Below are 15,000 nucleotides of genomic sequence, written 5' to 3'. Positions count from 1 at the left end.
ATTCCCTCTCGACAACGGGTTTGGGCCTAACTACACATATACTTACCAAGATATCTCACCTAAGGGACCTGAATGGTGGTTTGTGAATTTCGTCAACCACAACACTACCCCCTCCCCTTTTTACAGACTCGTCCCGAGTCGTCAAATTTTCGTGTGCCATCATGTGTAGTTTTCCCCTCGTACATTTTACCTACGGATCCCTGAGTGCGACATTCATGGTATTCGTGTCCCCAAAATAAATAACCTGAGGGCTGCGTAACTACCTAAACAAACTCACTCACACGGACGACTTAAATAAAATTGCCGGCGCTAAGACAGACATGCCGGGGGCGCACTCATATTTACAGTACATCTTACCTTAACTTACAAATTTTACACTAAACCATGGCCCAGGATCACTGAACTCTGCAAAAAGAAAGCAGTTAGCAGGGAGCCAGGCTGCTCACATGCAGTCTCTGACTCAAATAATGCAGGTGACAGGGAACGTGGCCGGCTGCTCACACGCAGTCCAAGGCCTTCCCTTTTGAACTGAACGCAGTGAACCACAACGGTGCATGGGCCGCACAAACGTAGTCTCCGTGCCAGCTCAAGTGGCACACGCAATGAACACAACGGATGGATGGATGAACGGTTTGAACTGAACGCAGTGAACCACAACGGTGCATGGGCTGCACAACGCAGTCTCCGTGCCAGCTCAAGTGGCACACGCAATGAACACAACGAATGGATGGATGAATGGTTTGAACTGAACGCAAACACGGTGCACGGGCCGCCACTGCAGGCCCGTGTTGTAGCTGCCAACAGGGCAGTTCTCGCAGCTTGCAAACTGTTGCCTTGATCCTGGCGCACATGGCAATGAACAGGGGGGGGGCAAAGCAAAAATTGAACGGGGGCTGGTGAACAGGGGCAGTGGGCATGGCATGGCAAAGGCAGCAGGCAAACACAGCCCGCAGAAGAAGGCCGCTGCAGGCAACCTCAGCCGGCAGACGAACTGGCCGGCACAGGCCTTGAAGAAAACAGCCAGCCGGCAGATGAAGTGAGCCGGCACAGGCCTTGCAGCAACACAGCCAGCAGATGAAGTGGCCGGCACAGGCCTTGAAGAAAAACACGGCCAGCCAATGGCACAGGCCTTGCAGAAAACAGCCAGCCGGCAGATGAAGCTGGCCAGCCTTTGCCGTTCAGTGGAGGTTGGTGGAGGGAGTGCGGTGGTGCTGGCCACACGGAAGGCGGGCTCGGACCTACCTACATGTCTCCCTCCCAACCTATCGCCTTTGCCTGTCACTGTACATACCCACTCCCTTAATTTGTCAAACCCCAATTTAGCCCCAACTTATTATTATTATTATTATTTTTTTTTTTCACTTCCCCACTATAAATCGTCCCCTAACCCCCTTTATCGTCTTTGTTCGGCTAACCTATCCTGTCACCGAGCCTACTCCCAACCCCTACGTTCCCTTCCCGAAGGGGAATAAGGGAGAGCTAACGTCCTGTGTCGAGGCGCAACGAAGCCTCAGAATGGCCTCCCCAGAGTTCGGCGATCTATAACCAAAGTGGGTCCAGCGGCCCACAACGAGAGCGAGGGGATGGATGGTGCGGAGGGGTACACTTCCTAATCTACCCTATCCGTTTAACTGTTAAACTACCCCGGGGATTTCAACAAGCGCCTCTCGCTTAAACTATTGGTTCTATAAACCCTGATTCCCGTCGCCTGTGTTGGTGTCCTCACAATTTCGGGCCTCGCCCCCCAATTTTCTCTCCGTGCCCTCACACGGTCTCATGGCTGGGACACGTGGCTCCCTTTGGCAGGCACGACCCTCTGCCGATTCTCCGACAATGGCACCCCCGGGCACTACACTGCCTCCGAGCCTACCAGCTCCCTAACACCGGGGAGTGCCCCCCATGGCACCTCCCCTGAAACGCACACGTGGCAGGCTGGCTTCCCAGGCCCCTTTCCGAGGGTCACCCGTGCCCACAACACTGCCCACGCGGCTAATGGCGCCCCCGGCCCCCGCACCAAGCAGGCGCACCCGTGCCCACTACGCTATCCCGGCCCCCCATGGGCCCTTGGCCTACCACGGCCGACTAGCCTGGTGCCCGGGGTACCCACTCAGCGATACTCACTTTTCGCAGCCACGCTCCCAGCCCGTCAACAGGGCTCCTGCACCCCTCCAAACGGGTTTTGAGCCTACACTCCCACCAACAACAAAACGACCTCCATTTTTCAATTTGACTAACCCAGCTAACTCACTTTACTCTGACCCCGGGGTCCCTTGGGCGGGAGTCACTCCTCCTCCCAATCACTCATCGCACCATGCATTCCCCATTTGCTCCATACACACAGACCCGCTGGCCTCACTCACTCACCAAGCACATGCTTCCACTTCACTCACCAACAACTCTTCAACACACTCACCGCTGAACTCTGCCATCCTTCTAACTACCTCCCCTAACTAACTCGTGCTCCCACGTCGTCCCTTAAACTACAGCACGTTCCTTTTAACACTACGTAGCTAAGCTACGTCCCCTCTACACATTCACAAGTCTGTCCATGTCCTCAAATAATCCCATTAATCAATTTCCCAGGGGGGGATTTCCTTCCTTCCGACTGGGCTCGTGAACTCGTTGCAAGGCTCTGAGAGCCCTGCGCCTCTGCGCCTCTCCCTTCCTCAGGCGGTCCGCGTGGACGATCCGAGGGAGGGCTCGTGGTCTCATTTTAATTTTTAGGACCACGTCACTGACTTGCGCCAGGACGACCCCCGGGCCCTGCCAAGGTGAGGTGAGCTTCGGGCATCTGCCCTTCCTTCGCCGGGGGTTAAAGAACCAAATCTTCGCCCCCGGTGGGTATTTGCTCACCTGGCTCCGGTGGTCGTACTGCGCTTCATCTTTATGCCCGCCTGTTGGAGCTGGTGTCGTGCGAAGGCGTGGACCTTCTCCAAGCCTTCCTCCAACCGACGGGCATAGCCCTCCCCCGGGGGCCTATCAAGCCGCTCAGGCGTCGGACCGCACAATAAATCGACGGGGCTTCTCAGCTCCCGTCCATACATCAACAGCGCCGGACTACATGCGGTAGACCCGTGCTGGGACGCGCGATAGGCCATCAGGAGGTACGGAAGGTGTTCGTCCCAGTCCTCCTGGTTAGTGGCGGTGAAGAGGGCCAACTGTTGGACCAGGGTCCTGTTGAACCTCTCCACCATGCCATCAGACTGTGGTCTCAGGGGCGTTGTCCGTGTTTTTCGAATTTCCAGGAGCCTGCACACCTCTTTTAGTAATTCACTCTCAAAATTTCGTCCCTGGTCCGTGTGCAGCTCCTGCGGAATCCCATACCGGCATGTAAATCCTTCTACGAAGACCTTGGCCACAACCCCTGCTTCCTGGCTGGGAAGGGCAAAGGCTTCTGGCCATTTGGTGAAATAGTCCATAATTACGAGGACGTACTTATTACCCTGGCGAGTGGGGGGCAGTGGTCCCAAAATGTCCATGGCCACTCGCTCAAGGGGAGCCCCAACCTGATGTAGTTGGAGTGGGGCCCTCATCCTCTGTGGCGGTCCCTTTTTTGCAGTACAGGCGTCGCATGCTCGACACCAGTCCTGTACATCGCGCCCCATGTTAACCCAATAGAACCGCCGGCGGGCCCGAGATTTTGTTTTGGTCCTGCCCAAATGGCCGCCGGCGCGGGTACCGTGCACCTGTTTCAAAATTTGGGTCTTAAACCCATCAGGGACTATCACCAGCCAAGAAGTTTGTTCAGAAGGAATCTCCACCCACTTGCGATATAAGATGTTGTCCCTCATTTCTAGGGTCCTCCACTGAGCCCAGTATGCCTTTGTTCGCACCCCGAATGGGGCGATTTCCTCCCCACTGGGCCTCCTGTTTTCCTGGACCCATTTGTACACTGGCCCTAGCACGGGGTCTTCCCGCTGGGCCGTGCTCCATGCCAATGCACCAAATTCCTCTCCCGCGGTTAGTGGCAAAGTTGGGCCTACCACCCGGGCCGCACGGACTGGGAGTTTCGGGGAGGCGTCTGCCAATTGGTCCCTCTCCTCATGTCTCGTGCAATATTTGCAGTTTTCCCTCAGACAGGGGCGTCGAGAGAGCGCATCGGCATTCCCATGAGCCTTACCGGCTCTATGGACCACACTGAAATCGTACTGCTGCAATTTTTCCAACCACCTTGCAATTTGGCCTTCCGGTTCCTTGAACCGTAAGAGCCATTGCAAGGAGGAATGGTCAGTTCGAACCAAAAATTTCCTCCCGTACAAGTACGGGTGGAAATGGCTCACGGCAGACAGCATAGCCAATAGTTCCTTGCGAGTTACGCAATAATTTCGTTCGGGCCTACTCATGGCCCGACTGTAATACGCGATCACTCTTTCCACGCCCCCCTGTGTCTGAGACAAGACTGCTCCCAATCCTTCCTGGCTTGCATCCGTGTCCAGGGTATACATCCCGTCATCGGTGGGGTACGCTAAAACAGGTGTGGATGTCAAACACCCCTTTAATTTGACGAAGGCCTCCTGGCACTCCTCCGTCCAATTAAATCTCAACCCCTTCTCCGTCAACCGGTGAAGGGGCCTGGCTATCTCCGCAAAGTTTGCCACGAAACGCCGGTAGTAGGAGCAAAGTCCCAAAAAGCCCCGTACCTGTTTGACAGTTGTAGGTACGGGCCACTCCTCTACCGCTGTAATTTCAGCAATGCCAACCCTCCCGATTTCATCGGGAGGCTTCCGAAAATTCACCCAAACTCCCGCCCTTACGATCACTATCCTTATCCTCCCGAAATTTTGATATTTTTGCACTGTTCACTAATCAGAATGTACTAGTATGAGAATTGAATGAAAAGCATCGTCTGCTACGTATAGCATGTGGTAACTCCATAACGTTCGCTGCTTCCAAATTGTACGTAAAAAATTGCAAATTCAAATGAGGAGCAGCGAAACATTGGGTCTGGATCTCACTTATGCGATCATGCACTGAGATTTAGTGCATGCGGCATGTGTGCAATACAGTGCATGCGGTATGTATGCACAATGTATATGCATGCGATACGCTCACTGCATGCAGCTGGGCCCCGTACCAGCCCGGCGGTCGCGACCACCGTGCGGTGTTTAACAGCCGCCAGAGTTCTACGAGTCGCGCTGCAGCTGTGGAACATCGACTTCGAAGTTACCGATGCTTCAAGCCCTCGATGTTGATTACGAAATGGCAGAAAAGAAGCTTACGAAGACCAAGAAATGGTCTCAGAAGTACAAGACCGAATACAGTCTCCAATACCCGTGTATTCGAAAGTCTGAAAGAGGAATTCATCATGCGTATTGTACAGTATGCAGCGTTGATATTTCAGTTGAGCACGGAGGTCGCGATGATATTCGGAAGCACGTTGGAAGCAAACGGCACACAGACATTGCAAAGGAGAGATCTTCGAGCACGAGTACCGGTACACTTCTGAATTATTTCACCAAACAAGGGACAAGCGAGGAAGAGGATGTTACCCGAGCGGAACTTCTCTTTAGTGGATTTATTGTGGAACATAACTTGCCCATATCAGTCTCAGATCATGCTGGACCTCTATTTCAAAAGATGTTTCCAGATTCAAAAGTTGCTTCAAAGTATGGATGTGCAAGAACAAAAACTTGCAAGATGTGCAAGATGTGCAAGAACAAAAAAAAAAAAAAAAAAAAAACAAGAACAAAAAGCAAGAAAAAAAAAAGAAAAAAAAAAAAAAAAAAAAAAGAACAAGAACAAAGAAGAAAAAAAGAACACTGGTCAACAATTTTTTACTTTCTGAATGTTGTCTAGATTTCTACAAGTGAATTAGGGTATTCTGGCACTGCTGAATCAGGAAATGGCATCCGTTTCTCTCCATCAGGTCAGGTTTTTGTGCTAAGTTGATTTGAAAAAATCAGATCTTGTGACAAAATCAATTACATTTTTGTGGCATTATCAGCTGATTTTTGTCAACACATATCATCCTAAACATGTTTTAAAGAAAAAAATGTTTTGCCAACAACATTTATTGATTACATGATAGAAACATCGATTACTGTCATCTGAATGGTGGGCATTGATAAAGGTAAGTACAAGTAAATTGCATGTTGCGTCACCACTGTTCAAACTTCAGGGCTTGAACTTCCGTTTCTTCGAACTCCTGGAATGTTCAGCGGCAGGGAGGTCTCTCTTCAGATTCCAACAGTAGTCAGCCATCATGACTGCGTCCCAGCGACCCTGATACCTGGTCTCCATCTCCTTCATGTCCTGATGGAATCTCTCCCCCTGCTCGTCACTCATTGAACCCAGGTTCTCAGGAAACCGGTTCATATGTGAAAATAGGTAGTGCATCTTGATGCTCATGTTGCAGCCCAGGTTTCTGAAAGCAGTCAGCATGTTGTTGACAAGTTCTGCGTAGTTTCTGGCCTTATTGTTGCCAAGAAAGTTCTTCACTACCAAAACAAATGTCTTCCACGCTTCCAGTTCCACTTCGTTCATTGAGTTTTTGAACTCTGGATCTCTGATGAGCTGACGGATCTGAGAACCATCAAAGATGCCAGCTTTCAACTTCTCCATGGTCAATCCTGGAAAAGCCTGGCACAAGTAAGTGAAGCAGTCACCATCTTTGTCCAGAGCCTTGGTGAACTGCTTGATTAAGCCGAGCTTGATGTGCAGCGGTGGGAAGAGTATTCTGTCTCTGTCCACCAGAGGGTCGTTGATGACGTTCCTTTCTTTGCATGGCACCAATTCCTCCCGCACAGGCCAGTCCTTCTTCGTGTAATGCTGAGCACGGTCCCTACTATCCCACATGCACAGAAAACATGGGTACTTGGTGAAGCCAGACTGTTGTCCCAACAAAAAGTTCACCATCTTCAGGTCAACACAAATAAACCACTTATGCTGATCATAACCAATTTTCTCCAGCACGTACTTCACCGCTTCATACTTCTCCTTCAGTGTAGTCGAGTGAGCGATGGGTACAGAGGCAAACTGGTTGCCGTTGTGTAGCAGAACACATTTCAGTGATCGCTTGCTGCTGTCAATGAACAGTCTCCAATCTTTGGGTTCGTACTGTGGCACTCCAAGCTTGAGCAGAAGCGCATGTCATAAATTGGCGCATGTAGGTATTGTACATTCTTCAGAGTTCGTTATTTCAAGAAATACAACTTTTTTGTATCACATTATTACAAAATCTGCCCCATTAACTTTAGTTTTGATCCACGAACTTTATGCTTTGCCTCACCAATTTTTGGAAGATTTTGAGGTTTTATGACTTCAAACTGATCCCTTTTCGACATAATCACCCAGAACTATCGTACCTGAATACTTCTTGTCATTAAAATAATTATTTCCAATCAAAACAATTATTTGACATGACATTTTACCCCCACCAACTTCTTCTAAAATGCTCCACACATGTGTACATGTGAACAAAAATGTAAAAAACGACATGTGGCCATATCTCAAAAACTTGACCTGATTGAACAAAACTAATGTGAGTTTTGGATTCAGCGCATCAGATTCGTCCTAAATCAGCTTAAAAAATGCAGACAACAAATTTGTTGTTGACCAGTGTAATTGGTGAGTTGTCAAATGTTACTGCTTCATCTATTGCCGATATTGCTAGACTAGCTCCATTTAGCCTAGCTCCAGACGGTAGCAATGACAGTGGTGAGGCCCAGCTATATCCTGTCCTGATTTCGTACTATGACAACAGTGCTGGGATTGTGAAGCAAGGTTTGCTAAGTTTGCCTGCGTGCAAACAAGATTCCACTGGAGAAAACATTTTCAAACTGCTTGATCATGAGTTCAGTGACAGGAAAATTCCGTGGGGAAATTGTGTTTCCTTTTGTGCTGATAATGCCTCTGTCATGGTGGGCAAGCACAAAGGAGTCGCTGCTTATATCCACAAACAAAATCCAGAGTGCTACATCATGGGATGCCATTGCCATATGATGCACAATACGGCCAAGAAGGCGGCTCAGGCCTTACCCATTGAATTAGATGACTTTCTCATCGATATTTACTACTACTTGGACAAAAGTAGTAAACGCGTCAAAGGAGTGAAAGCACTGCAAGAACTCTGTGATGCCCCGACACACAAGATTCTGAAGCATGTCGCAACAAGGTGGCTGTCCCTTGGTCAGTGCCTAGACAGGCTGATTGAACAGTGGGAGCCACTTTCCCTCTTCTTCAAAGAAGAAGTACGAAGAAAAATGCAACCAACTGTAGCCAAGACTCGAACAACGAGCAAGAAGGACGGCACTGTATCTACTGCCAGTACTGGCACTGCAGGATCAAGCACTCGTGGAGCAGCATTCACCACTACCACTGCAGTATCTGCTGCGAAGAAGACAGCAGGGACAGCACCAAAACCAATGCTGAGAGCAGGGAGCATCACCGGCCCTTCATCACGTTCATCTACAAAGCAGATTCCTTCAGAGTCGAGAAAGACTGTGATAGTCCCATCTACAGGCAAAGAAGGACCCAAGTTAAGTTCTGCTTTTGCCAAATCACTTGATAGAAGCTCAGCAAAACCTTCGAATCAGAGGTCTTCTTCCTTGGCTGCACCTACCTCAAGCTCTCTCCTCAAACGTAAAATTGGATCTGGTACTACGAGTCTGACCTCTTCTGCTGGCAGTAAACGCAAGTGTGATCGCCCTGCGGCTAAGTGTACTACGAGTTCTACAACTAAAAGCGCATCTTCCTCAAACACTGTGCAGGAATCTAGAGAAAAACGTGTCAACAGGATGTTCTTGTAACCACAAACAAAACTCTATTGTTTCTTCCTTCAATATGCTAACAAGCTTTTTGAGAAGGGGAATCTTCTGCTCCAAAGAGACGAACCCTGTATTCATCTCCTGCACGGAGAATTGAATGGTCTTCTGAAAGATATCTTCGTACGGTTTTTGAAACCATCGGTGTCATCGGTTCCTCTGGTAAATGTACCCTTCTCTGACAGAAATCATCAGAAGAATGATGAGGACCTCATGATTGGGAACGATGCCAAACTGTATATAAGGGAACAAAGGAGTCTCAAGAAATACACCTTCACTCTGAGTGAGTCAGACATCCAAGGTTTCTTCAGTGCAGTTCGCTCATATTATGTGAAAGCCTGCAATTACATCTTCAAAACCTGGCCGCTAGATGATGAATTAGCCAAGCATGCTCAGGTGCTGGATGTTAAGCTACACCAAGAAGTGGGGTTTGACTGTGTGGAGTTTTTCATCAAGAAATTCCCCTGTCTGTTCAGTGGCGGTGATAGTGACATAGACAGTCTTGAGAGTGAATTCGCTCACTACCAGGCAGACGCCTCCATAGCTACAATTGCTACTGAGACAGTGAGAGTGGATGAGCAGTGGCATCGGATTTCATAGCTCACAGATCCCTGCACTGGTGCCAAGAAGTATCCTAATTTGAGCAAAGTGATGAAGGGAATCTTGGTCATTCCTCATTCGAACGCATCATGTGAGCGGGCACTCAGTCTTGTACGGAAGAATCATACTGAATTTCGTCCCAATTTGAGTGTCAAAACCCTGGAAGCTCTCTTAATTGAAAAACTAGCTCATAACACCCCTTGCTACCAGAGAGAATACAGCAAAGACATAATCAGAAGGGCTAAAAGAGCCACACAGCTGTCACTCAGCAAAGCTGCCATGGAAAAAGCAAGCAGCAGTAGTACCAGCCAGTAAGGTAAGAAAAATATTGCTTCTTTTGTGCTTTTTGTTAATCTTTGATTGTCCCCTAACTTACTAATATTAACATACATGTAACATTAAAAAGTGCACAATTTTCCCCTTTTTTTGTTCAAAAAGTGGGAATTCTTAACATGTTAAATGCTCCAAAATAGGGCTCAGAGGGCACTAGAGAGCGTCTAGAACCCCAGAGCTTCCAGGGCCCTAAGGCGGGCCCTGGACCCCGCCGCAAGGGTCGAGCGCTCCGCGCTCGAGATGTGCGCTTCGCGCACATTATTTGGTGTCGGTTGAAAATCCTCCCTAATTCTGATTTCCAAAAGTTGGCATCTCTGTAATTTTTCCGGGGTCGGTCTTCACCCCCTCGCGGCCTATCACGTGTCCGAGATAGGCCACCTCTGTCGCGAACAAAGTGCATTTCTCTGGGCTCAATTTCAGCCCTGCCTGCCTGAGGTGCCCAAACACCTGGTCCAAATTGGCTATCTCCTGGGTGAATGTTTTAGCGTGTACCAGGACGTCATCCAGATACACCAGGCATGACTGCCACGGCATGCCGCCTAGTACACGCTCCATCAGTCTCTCAAAGGTGGCGGGGGCGTTACACAAACCGAACGGCATCACAGTGAACTGATACAGTCCCTTCCCTGTGGAAAATGCCGTTTTCTCCTTCCCCGTCTTATCCATCTCCACCTGCCAATACCCACTCTTGAGGTCCAAAGTTGAGAACCATTTAGAGCCTGCAACGGCATCGAGGGTATCGTCAATTCTAGGCAGGGGATAGGAGTCTTTGAGTGTCACGTTGTTCAGCTGGCGATAGTCCACACAGAAACGCGTGGTCCCATCCTTCTTTTTAACCAGCACAACTGGTGACATCCAAGGACTTCCCGAGGGCTTGATGACACCTGCATTGAGCATCTTTTCAACCTGTTCATCAGCCTCCTCTCTTTTGCTCCATGGGAGCCTTCGAGCAGGCTGACGGACAGGCCGGGCCCCATTGGTGTGGATCTGATGTTGCACCAGGCCCGTACGTCCAATATCCTCGGGTGACAAGGAGAAGATCCCGATGTGTCGGTCGACCAGCTTGTATAAGGCCTCCCGCTGGGCCTCCTCCAAATCTACACTACTCCGATTTACCATCTCACAAATGGGACTGGGCCAATTCCTAATCGAGTCTGGAGACTCCCTCTGGGGCCGGTCCGGCTCGACGTCATCGTCCCTCAGCTCTGCGACCTCTTTTACTGGGGTGCAATCTGCCACCTTCGTGCCCTTCCTGATAGTGCGTGGTTCCGTGCTAACATTTATCACCCGCATGGGCGCTATTGGCCCGTCGGTACTTACCAGGGTGCGGCCCACGACTAAACCCGGGGTTGACGGCCCTGCCGGTAGTTCCGCCAGGCCGCAGGGGCCCTGCCACGTTGGGGGTGCTCGCCACCGGGCCGGGACCGCCGCCTCGGCACCCGGGGGAATGACCACGGAGTCAGGAGCCTCCAGCTCCACCCTCTCATCCGTGCTCACGCCCCCTAATGGCAACTCCTCACCACCCAACTGCATGACCCCCCGGCCCAAGTCGATCTTACAACCACCGGCCGTCAGCACATCCAACCCTATTAGACATGGGTCGTACACCTCTGCCACCCAAACCTCTATCTTGGTTTTCACAGTGCCGAATTTAAACGACACGAAACCACGTCCTATGATAGGGGCCGTTGCCCCGGTAGCTAGCTGCAAACTATGGTTTTGCAGACGATGGATCTCATCCCAACCGTCTACACTCGAATCAAGGACCACAGGGCTGATGATCGTGGCGCTTGCTCCTGTGTCCACAACGGCGTCTACCCCTACGCCGGCAATCTTGCACCGAATTGTTAAGCTACCTTTGCCAATTTGGCCACAACTGATGACCTGTCGCAGTTCTGAGGGCTCTTCTCCGTCTGAGTCTGCCGAACACGGCCCTACATGTTCGGCACTTCTTAGTTTCCCGGGGACTGGTGGGGGGTGATGGTTGGGCCTGGCTATCCCTATTGACCCGGGGCGGAGTTGGTGGTCTAGGGGGCCGTGGCTCTTCTCTTCGCGGGGTCTTTCCCTGCGCGGGGCGTTGCACCTCCGCTGCAGGTGGTCCCCTGCGCCACAATTATAACACCTCTTCTGGTAAGGTGTTTGCCTCCAGTACGCCGAATTATACCCCCCTCCATTCCGAATTGGGGTACCCCCCGATGGACCATCTCCCGCCCTTCCCGGGCCCGACCGCCTCTCCCCAGGTCTCCCGAACCGGCGGTCGAACATGCCCTGCACCATCCTTTCCATTCGCGCTTGGTCGCCCAGGGTTGCCCCGGCTCCCAGCGCACTGTCGTTCACGGGGTCCACCTGTCGGACTGCCACCGCGTGGCGCCCAGCCCCTCCCAATGGCGTTCTGGCTGCCTCCCAGCAGGCAGCAGTATCAGCCGCCTTCTGGAGGTTGTCCGGGCGCCATACGGTGAGCAATGCTCCGACATCGGTGCCCCCTATTGCTCGAAGGAAATGGTCCAGGGCAATCTCCTCCCGGTACTCCGGTGGCATGTTGGTGTGCGCGATCCCCACCAAGCGGCGAATGTCATGTGCCAATTCTCCCAGTGATTCCTGGGTACGTCGTTTGCGCCCGTTGAGCTGAGCTTTTACAAGCTCGCTCTGCTGGTCCATGCCAAATCGGTTTTTTAGGGCCGAATGGAGATCCTCCAGGGTCGCCCCCTCACTGGGTACCGTGGTCAGGACTTCCAAAGCCACGCCACGCAGGGCCGCTGTGAGTTGTGCCACACCCTGCACCTCGTTCCAGCCATTGCCTCTGGCAACACACTGGAACTGGGCCATATATGCCCTCAAGTCCGTCTTGCCATCGTACGGGGGTAGCGGCACCCTCGGTTCTTTCGAGGTCTCCTCCCGTTCCCCAGGGACTCCGGGAGGAGTGTACCTCCCCAGTCCCAACGGTGCCTCACTCCCGCAGGGTCCGAGCCATTTGCCCGGGGGCTCCACCACCCTTGTCCACGTCTGTCCGTGCCCCGCGTCGTCCCGCTTACTCTCCCAAGCCATTGGACTCGCACTCTGCACACCCCCCGGAACAGTCATTCTGGGTACCCCCATTAGGCCAAAAGACCCCGCGGCCTCTACCCTCCCCAAGCTTGGCATGCTCACCCCGCATCGGGCAAGCCTCCTCCTCCGCCTTGTGACACCGGCCCCACCTGGGCACGATCCGCCTCGAGGGAGTATATCCTCTCCTCCTGTTCCCGAAGGAGGCCACCCTGCTTCTCACACCGGGCCTCCACCCTATCCGTCAGTCTCTTCTCCATTTCCTCCATTTTCCCCTTTATTACCCCATTTATTTCCTCCCCTATCGTTCCTAACGACAGTTCCCCGACTTTTTCTCTTATTTGCTCCACCTCCCCTTGTACCTGTGTCACCATCTTATTTGTCTTGGATATTTCCTCCCTCGTTGTCCTAAACTGCTCTTCTGTCTCGCCCCGGTTTTTTCCTATCTGCTCCCCCAGTTCCTCTGTCTCTTCTCCGGCTTTCCGCTCCATTTCATTAATTACCTCCTCATGTCTCTTTCTACATTCCTCCGCCACCTTCTTTAATCCTTTCTGTGTCTCCGCTTTTACCTCCTTTCGCAGGTTTTCAACTTTGTCTGTCATTTCCCGATGTCTTTTCTCACAGTCCTCCTTCACGGCTCCCAATCCCTCCTTTATTTTCCCTTGTTCTCTTTTTAATTCCTCTATCGCCGTCGTGTTCCTCCCTATTTCCTCCTTTATTTGGTCTTGTCCCTGTTTTACTTCTCCCAATCCTTTTCCTACTTTGTCTATTTTTCCCACCACCGTCTTTATTTCGTTTACCCTCTCTTGTTTACTTTCTTCCATTGCGACTCCCACTCCTTTTACTTTCTCTTTTAACCCGGTCACCTCCGCTCGTATCGTGTCGACTTCCTTTTTCATTTCGTTTTTTAGTTCTTCCAAGCTTCCTTTTAGGCTCATTCCCATGTTCTGCGTCTCACCCTGCAGCTCTTTCATTTCTTCCCTCATTTGCTGTGTATTCGCATCCATCGTCGTTTTCACTTCGTCCATTTGCTTGTTCATTCCGTTTCTCATTTCATTTGTGTTTGTATCCATCTTTTCGTTCATGCTTTTTATTTCATCCATCCTCGTTGTCATTGCCGCCAGCATGGCGCATAGCTGGGCCATGTCGGGTGCGCTTGGGTGAGCCGTTTCGGCAAGGGTCGGGGGGTTTTGGTGGAGAGGGGGAGGGGAGGTGTCATACACCGCGGCCGCTGCCGCACCTATTTCGGCCTCTGGGTTCAGTTGGGCGAGTTCGTTTTCCTGTACAATTAACATTTCCTGCACGGGATTCTACACATTCTACATCCATTTCTAATACCCCCGGCTCCCGCTCGCCTTGAGACGCCATCTTGCTTCTCTTAAAGGGTTAATTTAGCTCGCTCGTAATTTGGAGGGAATCGGGGGTCGCTCCTCTCACCCCTGGACCGATTCCCGTGAATTTAGCTGGAGACAGGAGAGCCCGTTTTCCCGTTCTCCGTTACCAGTGCGTGAGGAGGGCGATGGGTTTATATCGCACGACCTGACACCAGTGTTGCGGATTCGTGCCCGCCGGCGTGCTGACGGCCACGTAACTCGAATCGCGGCACGTCGCCCACCGGACGGACAATCCAGTCGTGACCCTCTCGGACTAACGCCGGGAACCAGTCACGGGTGGACCTTTCGGTCTCACCGCGATCGTGCCAATCGGCCCCCGCGTGGGATAGGGTTGCTCGCCAAATTCGACCTACCTAAGTACCCACACGGAGGGTAGACCGGGCGATCGCACCTCGCCGCAGGTCGACTTCGGACACGGGCCACTTAAGCGACCCGTTCCATACTATCGGGATAACCGAGCGGTGTTATTCGTCGGCCTCGACGGTTCGATTAATTATCGGGCGTCTTAGCCCACGACCAACCCTTTACGTGAAGCAAGATGGGGATTCAATGAAAGAAATGACGAAGCGAAGCGGGAAAACAGTTCAACAATAACCCTCTTTATTTCGCGATGAACGGAAAGCACACATATACAATTCCACCAAAAGCACATGTAAAAGAAGAAGACGATGCAATATTACACAAAAAGCAAATGCAACAATGCAGATCTATCCGACTACCGGGCACACGGCAACACTTATACAATTTTACTTCACAGACGGCGCCGACAACACATATTCCCAAAGCAAAAGAAAAGAGAACCACCCTCCAGGATGAGGGGGGTCGGCGGGCCTGGGGCAGGGACCGTGTCGGGCCTACCCGTCTGATGA

At 51.4% G+C, this 15,000-nt stretch overlaps 1 protein-coding gene across 3 annotated transcripts in view; it reads left to right on the top strand.

Annotated features, from left to right (window-relative positions):
* LMBRD1 (LMBR1 domain containing 1) overlaps window positions 1-15,000 on the top strand; it is a 188,590-nt gene that overhangs the window by 133,996 nt on the left and 39,594 nt on the right. The gene's annotated exons all lie outside the window — the stretch shown is intronic.

Source organism: Eptatretus burgeri, chromosome 11, assembly GCF_056783735.1.
Source record: "Eptatretus burgeri isolate ZD-2024b chromosome 11, Ebu_testis_v1, whole genome shotgun sequence".
In the NCBI taxonomy this organism is placed as follows: Eukaryota; Metazoa; Chordata; class Myxini; order Myxiniformes; family Myxinidae; genus Eptatretus; species Eptatretus burgeri.
Note: the sequence above shows the minus strand (reverse complement) of the source record. Positions and strands in the feature narration are given on the sequence as shown.